Source organism: Ranitomeya imitator, chromosome 5, assembly GCF_032444005.1.
Source record: "Ranitomeya imitator isolate aRanImi1 chromosome 5, aRanImi1.pri, whole genome shotgun sequence".
Taxonomy (NCBI): Eukaryota; Metazoa; Chordata; class Amphibia; order Anura; family Dendrobatidae; genus Ranitomeya; species Ranitomeya imitator.
This window is the reverse complement of record NC_091286.1, coordinates 356,863,290-356,876,935: the sequence shown is the minus strand read 5'-3', so window position 1 is coordinate 356,876,935 and position 13,646 is coordinate 356,863,290.

Genomic DNA, 13,646 nt, shown 5'->3' with positions numbered 1-13,646 from the left:
GTAGCGTCCTCCGGCGTCTGGAAAAAATGAATCTTATCCAGCGCTACCACTCTCAGTCGTGCCGGAAACATCATGGAGTATTGCACTCCCAGTTCTCTCAGCCGTCTCTTGATACCCGTGAACATCATCCGTTGTTTCTGTACCAGGGCGGAATAGTCAGGGTAAATAGCAACTCTTTGACCTCCAATTGTCAGATCCGTCATGTCTCTAGCTTTCCTCAGGATAATGTCTCTGTCTCTGTAGTTTAGGATTTTGGCAAGCATGGTATGGGGATTTGCTCCAGGGACAGGTGGTTTCGGTGGGACCCTGTGGGCTCTTTCTACCGCAAATACTTTTGTCAGTGCTGCATCACCAAAGGTCTCAAGGAGCCAGCTTTCAATATACTCCGTGGGATTCCTCCCCTCAATTTTTTCAGGGACACCCACTATACGAATGTTATTTCTTCTGGACCTATTCTCCAGATCCTCATTTTTTGCAGCCAGCTCCGATATTGCCTGAGTAAACTTCCTCTCCGCTTTCTGCAGCTGCACTATATGGTCTTCTGCCGTGCTCACTCTTTCCTCCACAGCCCCCACACGTTTGTCAATCTTCTGCAGGGCTGCATTTATCTGGGCTGTATCCCCCTTGACCTCCTGTAGCTGCTGGGTCAGGGATTGTTTGCATGCTGATACCAGTGCAAAAACATCTCTAAGAGTGGGCTCTGCTCCTGACTCCTTATCTTCAGATCCCCCTACTACCACTGCCATGTCACCATCCCTGCTCCCCTGTTGTACCTCCTGCTCCTCTGCTGGGCTTTCCTCCTCTCCTTCTGTGTCTGTGTCTGCTCCGGCATCCTCCTCTGCTTTTCCTGTGTTCCCTGCGGCCTCCACTCTAGCAAACTGCTGGAGCTTTGCCGCCGCCGCCATTCTCTTCTGGCATGCCGCGTTGTCCTTCTCCGCCTTCTCTCTGGCGTCGGCGCCATCTTGGCTGATCCCAGCCTCGCCGGCTCCTGCATCTCTTTGCCTCCTCCTGGTCATATTTGTTGACCTCGAGGCCGCCTCTATTCACCGCCGCACTCCCGGGACTTTCCTGCAGCCGGTAAGCGCCTTGAATCGCCGCTCAGCTGCGGCTTATAAGGATAAATTGAGCGTTAGCAGCGGGAGCGCTCTGTCACACGTCCGCTCACATGGACGTTCAGGCCACGCCCCCGAGCCTTGCAATCTTTGATACTTTGTTGGAGACAGTGAGCCCTGGGATAACCTTTCAGGACATCAGGATGCGAAAATGTATATCTGCAGAGGAACGTCTTCTCCTTACTTTACGGTATGTATTCCTCCTCCTCACATATTCTATGTTGATGATGTGTCTATAATAAATTTGTTATTTATTTATGCTTAGCAGCTGATGCTAATTTATTATTAACACATGTAACAACTCTACAACTCTACTAATTAGTACTAAGAATATGTTATTATTGATAAATTCACATAGCAAGTGTTAATTTTTTAAGCTACTGCTAGCCTGGCTTGTTAGTTCCACACATTACTTGTGGTCTATATGAATGTTGTAAATCATTCAAACATTTTAATGTTTTTGTTTTTCTGCTTTCAGCTTCCTGACAACTGGACTTTCGTATGCTGCACTCCATCTTGAATTTTTTAATGGGAGGTCTACAATCTCAGGCATAGTCAGGTCTAACTGTTCTGAAATCTGGTCCATACTTCATCAACTGGTCATGCCTGAGCCCAAGATGGAAGACTGGTTGAGGATTGCCTGTGGGTTTGAGAAGCATTGCCAATTTCCAAATTGTATTGGAGCCCTTGATGGCAAACACATCCGTGTGCGTAAGCCGCGGAACTCAGGGTCCCAATTCTATAATTATAAACAATATTTTTCGGTAGTGTTGTTGGCTGTGGTTGACAGTCACTACAGGTTTATAATTGTACACAAAATAGATGTATGGGGGCACCACAGGCAGTGGGATACCACCAGGACCTATTCTAAGATAGACATAAACGAAGAAAAGCAGACTAGGTCCCATGAATGGGGATCACCACAATACGAAAATGGCATAAGTATAAACACAGCTTTATTAGGAAACAGATAGAAACGACAAAAACACTCACATTAAAAACATTTAAAAAGCATAATCATGCTATAAACAACAGCCCCTAATACGGCAATAACCCACATAGGACTCAAAAATATAATGGCAAATGCAGTGTGCAATCATAGAGCCAAACCATAGGGGTGGAGCGCGGTAATTTGCTTTTTTGCACTGCATGCTGTGGCGGCACTGTCGGTCGAAGAGAGGGGAGAGTGGGTGTGGCTTACAGTGGCTGATGGGAGATTTGTATTCCTCTGCCTTTCAGTTGCCATCATGCAGTGGACACGTGAGGAGAGGTCATTTTGTGTTGAAGCGTATTTTTCAAATGCCCACTCGATCATTGCAGTGCAGCGTGCTTTTCGTTTACAATTCGCTGTTCCTCCACGCGGACGTGTTCCTGGACAGCAATCAATTGTAAATTGGGTGAATGCATTCAGAACAGCAGGGAATGTGTGATGTGTACGAAGGGGACCTGAGAGAAGGGCTCTTGAGGCAATGGAACTAGAGGATACATGGTTCCAACAGGATGGTGCCACTGCACACACAGCGAGGGTTACCATGAATTGTTTGAGGCAAATGTTTCCTGGACGGCTTATCTCTTTGAGGGGAGATGTGAACTGGCCAGCACGCTCACCAGATTTAGCCCCATGCGATTTTTTCCTTTGGGGTTACCTGAAGTCTAAGGTGTATATCAACCGTCCCAACACCTTGGAAGACCTAAGGAACAATATTGAAGCTGAAATTGGCAGAATACCAGTGGACATGCTTGTTAGAGTTCATGAAAACTTCAGAAAACGTATGCAGCAGTGTGTGGATAGCGAAGGTCGACATTTGCCAGATACACTATTTAAAACCATGTAATTTAAAAATTCCATTACTGTTCAGTATAATTATAATATAAAATAAATTTTTCTAATGATCATAATTTTTTTATTTCATTCCCAAATCAGCAAATTACCGCGCTCCACCCCATATGGACCATAATACTTTGGCACTCCCCCAAATAATTTATGAGAAAAACATGATAAATATGCAAATAAACCCAGATCTGTAAACATGTACCGTCTAAATGTGGAGCACACACTAACGCGTATATCCCTGCACCCAAAAATGAAGACCTGCACAAAAATAAACCTGTCTAACAATTTAGAAACAGGTATGCATGTGGATGTAAAGAATAAAGGATAACACGGACATATTAGGCAAGCAATACAGCCACTAGCAATATGTGACCTATGATGTACCACAGAGAGGGCTAATAAATAGACACAGGGAGAGTTTCAAGGCTGCCTGTGGACAAAGGCACATAGTATTACATGCCCAAAGCTCTATATTACCACAGCCGAACCTCCCATAAGAGTCCCAATGTGGGCTATACCCAGGGCCGCCATCAGGGCATGACGGCCGTGACTGGCAAATGGGGCCCGGTGGGCAGAGGGGGCCCGTCTCATCTGCTCACCGGGCCCCTACCGGCAGTCGCAGGCTAACCGGGCCCTTAGCGCCGACGCTGCAGCTGTTTAAAGCTATTGACGTGCGGGCACGGGCCCGCACGTCAATAGTTAACAGCTGCCAGCCAATCTGAGGCTGGCAGCTGACGTCAGCCGCAGCGTGCGTGCATGTCGCTGGCTGGCGTCTGACATCATTGTCAGTCGCCGGCGAGTGCACGCTGCAGCTGCGTGGAGACAGAGAACTTCGCCCGCCGCAGGAGCACGGCCAGGTAAGAAGAACTTTTTTTTTTTTTTTTTCCTTGAGAGCGGCGATCCGGGGGGTCCAGGGAAGAACGCTGGACACAGGGGCAAAACGCTGGACACAGATGGGGCAGAGTGCTGGACACAGATGGGGCAGAGTGCTGGACACAGATGGGGCAGAGTGCTGGACACAGATGGGGCAGAGTGCTGGACACAGATGAGGCAGAGTGCTGGACACAGATGGGGCAGAATGCTGGACACAGATGAGGCAGGATTGGAAACAGATGAGGCAGAGTGCTGGACACAGATGGGGCAGGATTGGACACAGATGGGGCAGAGTGCTGGACACGGATGGGGCAGAGTGCTGGACACAGATGGGGCAGGATTGGACACAGATGGGGCAGAGTGCTGGAAACAGATGGGGCAGAGTGCTGGACACAGATGGGGCAGGATTGGAAACAGATGGGGCAGAGTGCTGGACACAGATGGGGCAGAGTGCTGGACACAGATGGGGCAGGATTGGAAACAGATGGGGCAGAGTGCTGGACACAGATGGGGCAGGTTTGGAAACAGATGGGGCAGGATAGGAAACAGATGGGGCAGAGTGCTGGAAACAGATGGGGCAGAGTGCTGGACACAGATGGGGCAGGATTGGACACAGATGGGGCAGAGTGCTGGACACAGATGGGGCAGAGTGCTGGACACAGATGGGGCAGGATTGGAAACAGATGGGGCAGAGTGCTGGACACAGATGGGGCAGGATTAGAAACAGATGGGGCAGAGTGCTGGACACAGATGGGGCAGGATTGGACACAGATGGGGCAGAGTGCTGGACACAGATGGGGCAGAGTGCTGGACAGAGATGGGGCAGGATTGGAAACTGATGGGGCAGAGTGCTGGACACAGATGGGGCAGGATTGGACACAGATGGGGCAGAGTGCTGGACACAGATGGGGCAGGATTGGAAACAGATGGGGCAGAGTGCTGGACACAGATGGGGCAGGATTGGAAACAGATGCGGCAGAGTGCTGGACACAGATGGGGCAGGATTGGAAACAGATGGGGCAGAGTGCTGGACACAGATGGGGCAGGATTGGACACAGATGGGGCAGAGTGCTGAACACAGATGGGGCAGGATTGGACACAGATGGGGCAGAGTGCTGGACACAGATGGGGCAGAGTGCTGGACACAGATGGGGCAGAGTGCTGGACACAGATGTGGCAGAGTGCTGGACACAGATGGGGCAGAATGCTGGACACAAATGAGGCAGGATTGGAAACAGATGGGGCAGAGTGCTGGACACAGATGGGGCAGAGTGCTGGACACAGATGGGGCAGAGTGCTGGACACAGATGGGGCAGAGTGCTGGACACAGATGGGGCAGGATGGGAAACAGATGGGGCAGAGTGCTGGACACAGATGGGGCAGGATTGGAAACAGATGGGGCAGAGTGCTGGACACAGATGGGGCAGGTTTGGAAACAGATGGGGCAGGATAGGAAACAGATGGGGCAGAGTGCTGGAAACAGATGGGGCAGAGTGCTGGACACAGATGGGGCAGGATTGGACACAGATGGGGCAGAGTGCTGGACACAGATGGGGCAGAGTGCTGGACACAGATGGGGCAGGATTGGAAACAGATGGGGCAGAGTGCTGGACACAGATGGGGCAGGATTAGAAACAGATGGGGCAGAGTGCTGGACACAGATGGGGCAGGATTGGACACAGATGGGGCAGAGTGCTGGACACAGATGGGGCAGAGTGCTGGACAGAGATGGGGCAGGATTGGAAACTGATGGGGCAGAGTGCTGGACACAGATGGGGCAGGATTGGACACAGATGGGGCAGAGTGCTGGACACAGATGGGGCAGGATTGGAAACAGATGGGGCAGAGTGCTGGACACAGATGGGGCAGGATTGGAAACAGATGCGGCAGAGTGCTGGACACAGATGGGGCAGGATTGGAAACAGATGGGGCAGAGTGCTGGACACAGATGGGGCAGGATTGGACACAGATGGGGCAGAGTGCTGAACACAGATGGGGCAGGATTGGACACAGATGGGGCAGAGTGCTGGACACAGATGGGGCAGAGTGCTGGACACAGATGGGGCAGAGTGCTGGACACAGATGGGGCAGAGTGCTGGACACAGATGTGGCAGAGTGCTGGACACAGATGGGGCAGAATGCTGGACACAAATGAGGCAGGATTGGAAACAGATGGGGCAGAGTGCTGGACACAGATGGGGCAGAGTGCTGGACACAGATGGGGCAGAGTGCTGGACACAGATGGGGCAGAGTGCTGGACACAGATGGGGCAGGATGGGAAACAGATGGGGCAGAGTGCTGGACACAGATGGGGCAGAGTGCTGGACACAGATGGGGCAGAGTGCTGGACACAGATGGGGCAGAGTGCTGGACACAGATGGGGCAGGATTGGAAACAGATGGGGCAGAGTGCTGGACACAGATGGGGCAGGTTTGGAAACAGATGGGGCAGGATTGGAAACAGATGGGGCAGAGTGCTGGAAACAGATGGGGCAGAGTGCTGGACACAGATGGGCAGGATTGGACACAGATGGGGCAGAGTGCTGGACACAGATGGGGCAGAGTGCTGGACACAGATGGGGCAGGATTGGAAACAGATGGGGCAGAGTGCTGGACACAGATGGGGCAGGATTGGCAACAGATGGGGCAGAGTGCTGGACACAGATGGGGCAGGATTAGAAACAGATGGGGCAGAGTGCTGGACACAGATGGGGCAGGATTGGACACAGATGGGGCAGAGTGCTGGACACAGATGGGGCAGAGTGCTGGACAGAGATGGGGCAGGATTGGAAACTGATGGGGCAGAGTGCTGGACACAGATGGGGCAGGATTGGACACAGATGGGGCAAAGTGCTGGACACAGATGGGGCAGGATTGGAAACAGATGGGGCAGAGTGCTGGACACAGATGGGGCAGGATTGGAAACAGATGCGGCAGAGTGCTGGACACAGATTTGGCAGGATTGGAAACAGGTGGGGCAGAGTGCTGGACACAGATGGGGCAGGATTGGACACAGATGGGGCAGAGTGCTGAACACAGATGGGGCAGGATTGGACACAGATGGGGCAGAGTGCTGGACACAGATGGGGCAGAGTGCTGGACACAGATGGGGCACAGTGCTGGACACAGATGGGGCAGAGTGCTGGACACAGATGGGGCAGGATTGGAAACAGATGGGGCAGAATGGAGACAGATGGGGCAGGATTGGAGACAGATGGGGCAGGATGGATACGATGGAGAGAGATGGGGCAGGATGGGGAGATCATATGGGGCAGAATGGATACTCATGAGGGCAGGATGGGAGAACATATGGCTGGAGCCTGGAATGAGACACACGGGGGCTAGGATGGCGAATATTACCATAGAGGCTAATTAAGGGATATTATTATTGCAGTGATGTATTTATTTTATTTTTTTTGAGTATACTGTTTTAAATGGGGGGTGGTCCTGTTACTGTGTAGAGTGATACTATGTTGCCTTCTTCATGTGGTGTAATGTAGAGACTGGGAAAATTAAGTAATGTGTTCTACAAGCGGAACTCGAGATAACTGTGTTATTTCCTGCAGAGACGAGTCCTGGCTGGATGAAGTGATGGCGGTCTGTGCTGGATGAAAGATGGACTTCACCTAGAGACGTCACTGGTGAGTCACTGTGTTACCCATACACTGACACTATACACTGTATACTATATACAGAGGTCCTGTGCACAATGTCACCGGTGATCACTGTATTACCTGTACACAGACACTGCTTACAAATTACAGATCTCCTGTGTATAATGGCACTGATGGTGATAGTATTGTGTTTTTTTTTTGTTATTACTGATCAGTATTGTAGTATTCAGTCATTGGTGGTAATATGTGGTCTGGTCATGGTGTAGCGGTATTTGTTCCTTGTATTTTATATTATTCGATCACTGTGGTGGTAATATGTCATCTGGTCATAGTGCTGTGGTATTTGTTCCTTGTATGTAGTATTATAGGTCATTTTAAAAATTGAAAAATAAATAAAAATATACCTAAATTGAATTGCATATTTTAACAAATATTTAATAGGTTACAGAAGAGTAGGGTCCGGCCAAAAGTGTCTACCGTGTTATGATGGCGGCTTAAAAAATCTTTTGGCCAAAACAAAAGCTGCCGGCTATATGTGTGATCTGGTGATGGGAACTATCAATGTGTGATAGGTGAGAAGTGGAGATTTTCCAAGAGAGAGCGGTGGGACTGTGGACAGTTCGAGGGGTGGAGCCTGGAGGCGGGGCTGGGGTGGAGCCTGGGCGGAGTCTCAAGGGGGCCCCGAAAATTTTGCCAGTATTGGGCCCCAAAATTTCTAGTGGCAGCCCTGGCTATGCCAAGACCCAACGCGTCTCGCCACCACACAGGGTGGCTTCGTCAGGGGTGATCTAGAGACCAAGTGTGTGCCACTTAAATAGAAATAATTAGATAACGTTACCGCATTCAGCTGTGTTAATGCTTATCAGCCACATGGAGTAATCCCAGATGTAACATGCAGTGCCCTGTTCTCCCTTTATCTGCGCATGCTCCAGCGTCTGGAAATCATTGGTGCAATAATCAGGTTGCCTGGGAGACCAGAACACTTCCCAAGGAACACCCACCTACTGTTCTCAAGCAGAAGCTTGAGCAGCTCTGTTTTGATACCATAACTGGCAAGATGTGTGAGCGATAGTGTACACACACATTTAGCCCTTTCTTCACTTATGCGCTAAATATAATAATGAAACGCACCATATAATATATTGCACCTTTCTCAGCGCATGCTCCAGCGCCTAACAATAATAGGCATACCCAGCTGGGTTGCCTAGGACACCAGAGCACCATGAAAGTGGCGCCTGCGCACTGCTCCCTAAATGGAAATGGGGCAGTGCCATGAATACGCCGTGCGTAGCAGATTCAAGTCCGTGCCTGCACATAGTTATATGCAATGGTGCGGCACTAAATAACATACATGCACCACATAGTACAACGCCCTGTTGGACCAAATGAGTATGTAGATGAATACACAATATTGAGACGCGCTCTACCTCATACTACTTCCCCTTTCTCTGCGCACGCTCCAGAGTCTTGCCGCAAACTGGGTTGCCTTGGATACCAACAACGCCATGTGAAGAAGCGCCTGCGCACTGCTCCAATACAGAGTGAAGGGCAGTATTGAGGGTGCGCCGTATACATTGGGTAGACACCGTGCCCACACACACCCTTGCATAATGTTTCCAATGTTGTGTAAAGTATATCACAGGCCATAATTGGCCAGCCCTAAACGCAGATGTATAGAATATTAAGACGCAAAATTCCCTAGTCCCCTGCACATACTCCGGCGCATTACAGGAACAGGCATGCCCAGCTGGGTTGCCTAGGATACCAGACTGCAAAGCAAGTACAGTCCGCACGTTGCTATTGAGTGAATAGTAAGGCAGTGCTGTGGATGCGCCGTGCACGCCAAGTACAAGCTGTGCCTGCACAACCCCTTGGGTTATGGTGCCGGTCTTATGTATAGTACAAATAATGTATAATAAATGATCTTATAAGACCAACCAAGTATACATGGAGATACATGGTGGCTAATAACTATGAAGTTGGTAATGAACGCTTAGCATCATAGCCCCACTTGAAGGCCAAAGATGCCGATCAAGACAACAATAAGTTGTGCAAGTAGTCAAGAATACACCTATTCATATAAAGGGCACCTCGTTCCCAGTACCCAGTTTCCCATACGAAGACACCGCGAACTAACAAACTCACCAAAAGGGGAAGTAGTACACATGAACTGGTATAGTTGGTTTGAAATACCCGGAACCAAAGCATGCCAAACCACGGGTAATCTCGGACCTGAGTACGCTAAATGTTGGCTATCCCAACAACAACTGGGGTTTTGCATTATATCGACGCATTAGGGAGACTATCAGCATCAATGTGAACAGACACAATGATCTGTAAAGAACAAACATACATGTATGCAGATGCAACATCAAAAATGTTTATTATGTACATTACCCTGCGAATGGGCACGCAAAACCAAATGAAGAATGTGGCTAAGAACAGATGGGCATGAAGTACCTCCGAAATAGGAAGACACAGCCCAACATGTATAGGAAACTAACCCCCAGTCAGGCACATAGCAACTCCGCTGGGTAAATGCCAATGTGGAACGGATACCTGCGTGCAGCTGTATGTCCCAAAAAACAGAACAGCAACTGCACGCTGCCGAATTTAGCCCCTAGGCAAAAGTACTTAAATTGCACAGATATGGGTTGTACAGAACAGACCCACAAATTGGATGACCAAACCTATTCAAGCCTGAGGGCATGATGTACACCTGCATGCCAGTGCTATAAGTGAACGGAAAATGCCAGGTCCATAAGTCGCTGGTGGTCCCTATCATGTCGGGGATAGGGGGACTACTTGAGCGACCGTGTATATATATCGATTTTTTTTCTCCAGCCCCTTGTTCTCAATTTACAGTCCTATGTTAGGGACTCAACATTTCTCATTTCACAATTGCAGGACTTGGAGGTCCCTTCCAACACTTGGCTTGTGACCCTTGATGTAGAGTCGCTCTACACGTGTATAAGCCATGAATTGGGGATACAGGCTGTATCGTACTTTTTGGATTTGTGTACATCAGGAGACAGGGGACACGATTCATTTCTATTGGATCTTTTACTCTTTGTCTTGGATAGAAATTTCTTCTTTTGACCGTGTCTTCTACAGGCAAGTTAGGGGTACAGCCATGGGGGCCGCTGCGCCCCAGCCTATGCCAACCTCTTTTTGGGGTGGTGGGAGACTACCAGGGTGTACTGTCTGGAGAGATATGTTAAGTATGTTATCAAATGGCTACGGTACATTGATGATGTTCTATTTCTCTGGACAGGCACCCTGGATGAGTGTCAGGACTTTGTCAGAATATTGAATGACAACCCTTGGAATATCCGATTGACATCTCAGTATTCACAAGCAGATATTGAATTCCTGGACCTCAAACTAAGTGTGAGGGATACAAGAATTATGACCACGTTATATTGGAAACCGACGGCTACTAATAGTCTCCCTCATTTCACAAGCTTTCACCCCAACACCTGAAGAGAGGAATTCCAAAAGACCAATTCTATAGAGCGAAGAGGAACTGTAGCCGACAAGAGGATTTTGAGGAACATTCCCGTGAACTAACTACGCGGTTTCATGAACGCGGGTACCCACACAAGGTAATTTCACAAGCCTTTATTGCGGCGAGGGACAGTGATCGGGCAGGCCTTTTGCAACCTTGTGCCAAGACGCCTGGGAAGCCCCTTGGGGTTATTACGGCCTATAACAACCAGTGGAGGGATGTCAGAATTATTCTTTCCAAGTATTGGGGCATCTTACGCAGTGAGTCTAGACTTCATCCCCATATTGCCACCCAACCGAGCCTAATAGCTAGGAGGACTAGGAATTTGAGGGACTGTCTTAGTCACAGTCATTTTCAGCGACCAACCAAGAGGTTGAATAGGGGGGTCAGACTCACTGGTACATTCCCCTGTGGGAATTGTAACATTTGCCTTTTTATGGTTGGCGACAGAATAATCACTCTGCCTTCTTTACTTTTTCAGATCTCCACTAAGGCCTACTTTAACTGCAAATCCCGCAATCTGGTGTACGCCTTGATATGTCCGTGCCACAAGGTGTATGTTGGTCAGACTACACAGGAGCTGAGGAAATGTATTCAACAACACTTTTCGAATATTTCAACTGCCAGAACTGATAAAGCAAAAGGAAAGACCCTTACGTCGGTGGCCACGCATTATCTGGCTGAACACAATTCTCAGCTGGTGGACACCAAAATACTTGGACTGGAGGGGGTTCAAACGAACATCAGAGGGGGCAATGTCACCTTGGAACTTTTGAGGCAAGAATCTAGATGGATCTATAAATTGAACTGCTTAACTCACTTGGGTATAAATGAGGACCTATTGTTTACTGGGGTTTATAAACAGATTTGAAGCTGTTCCCTATTATTGCCTCCGCTCTTTGGCCTTGATTGGGGCTGCTTTCCAGTTAATTGGCTTTCGACCAACATATAACAATGGCCTCCTCTGGGTAATTTTTCTTTCAGATTGGGAATTTGTATGTATAGCCTAGTATACTTTTAACAGGTGTTTATTTACATCTTTAAAACACTTCTTTCTGGACGTCCGGCCCCATGGTCAGTGTGCCTTGGCAGGGATTTTTTGCCATTCACTTATAGCACTGGCATGCAGGTGTACATCATGCCCTCAGGCTTATGGAGTGAATAGGTTTGGTCATCCAATTTGTGGGTCTGTTCTGTACAACTCATATCTGTGCAATTTAAGTACTTTTGCCTAGGGGCTAAATTCGGCAGCGTGCAGTTGCTGTTCTGTTTTTTGGGACATACAGTCAATGTACCGTAGCCATTTGATAACATACTTAACATATCTCTCCAGACAGTACACCCTGGTAGTCTCCCACCACCCCAAAAAGAGGTTGGCATAGGCTGGGGCGCAGCGGCCCCCATGGCTGTACCCCTAACTTGCCTGTAGAAGACACGGTCAAAAGAAGAAATTTCTATCCAAGACAAAGAGTAAAAGATCCAATAGAAATGAATCGTGTCCCCTGTCTCCTGATGTACACAAATCCAAAAAGTACGATACAGCCTGTATCCCCAATTCATGGCTTATACACGTGTAGAGCGACTCTACATCAAGGGTCACAAGCCAAGTGTTGGAAGGGACCTCCAAGTCCTGCAATTGTGAAATGAGAAATGTTGAGTCCCTAACATAGGACTGTAAATTGAGAACAAGGGGCTGGAGAAAAAAATCGATATATATACACGGTCGCTCAAGTAGTCCCCCTATCCCCGACATGATAGGGACCACCAGCGACTTATGGACCTGGCATTTTCCGTTCACTTATAGCACTGGCATGCAGGTGTACATCATGCCCTCAGGCTTGAATAGGTTTGGTCATCCAATTTGTGGGTCTGTTCTGTACAACCCATATCTGTGCAATTTAAGTACTTTTGCCTAGGGGCTAAATTCGGCAGCGTGCAGTTGCTGTTCTGTTTTTTGGGACATACAGCTGCACGCAGGTATCCGTTCCACATTGGCATTTACCCAGCGGAGTTGCTATGTGCCTGACTGGGGGTTAGTTTCCTATACATGTTGGGCTGTGTCTTCCTATTTCGGAGGTACTTCATGCCCATCTGTTCTTAGCCACATTCTTCATTTGGTTTTGCGTGCCCATTCGCAGGGTAATATACATAATAAACATTTTTGATGTTGCATCTGCATACATGTATGTTTGTTCTTTACAGATCATTGTGTCTGTTCACATTGATGCTGATAGTCTCCCTAATGCGTCGATATAATGCAAACCCCAGTTGTTGTTGGGATAGCCAACATTTAGCGTACTCAGGTCCGAGATTACCCGTGGTTTGGCATGCTTTGGTTCCGGGTATTTCAAACCAACTATACCAGTTCATGTGTACTACTTCCCCTTTTGGTGAGTTTGTTAGTTCGCGGTGTCTTCGTATGGGAAACTGGGTACTGGGAATGAGGCGACCTTTATATGAATAGGTGTATTCTTGACTACTTGCACAACTTATTGTTGTCTTGATCGGCACCTTTGGCCTTCAAGTGGGGCTATGATGCTAAGCGTTCATTACCAACTTCATAGTTATTAGCCACCATGTATCTCCATGTATACTTGGTTGGTCTTATAAGATCATTTATTATACATTATTTGTACTATACATAAGACCGGCACCATAACCCAAGGGGTTGTGCAGGCACAGCTTGTACTTGGCGTGCACGGCGCA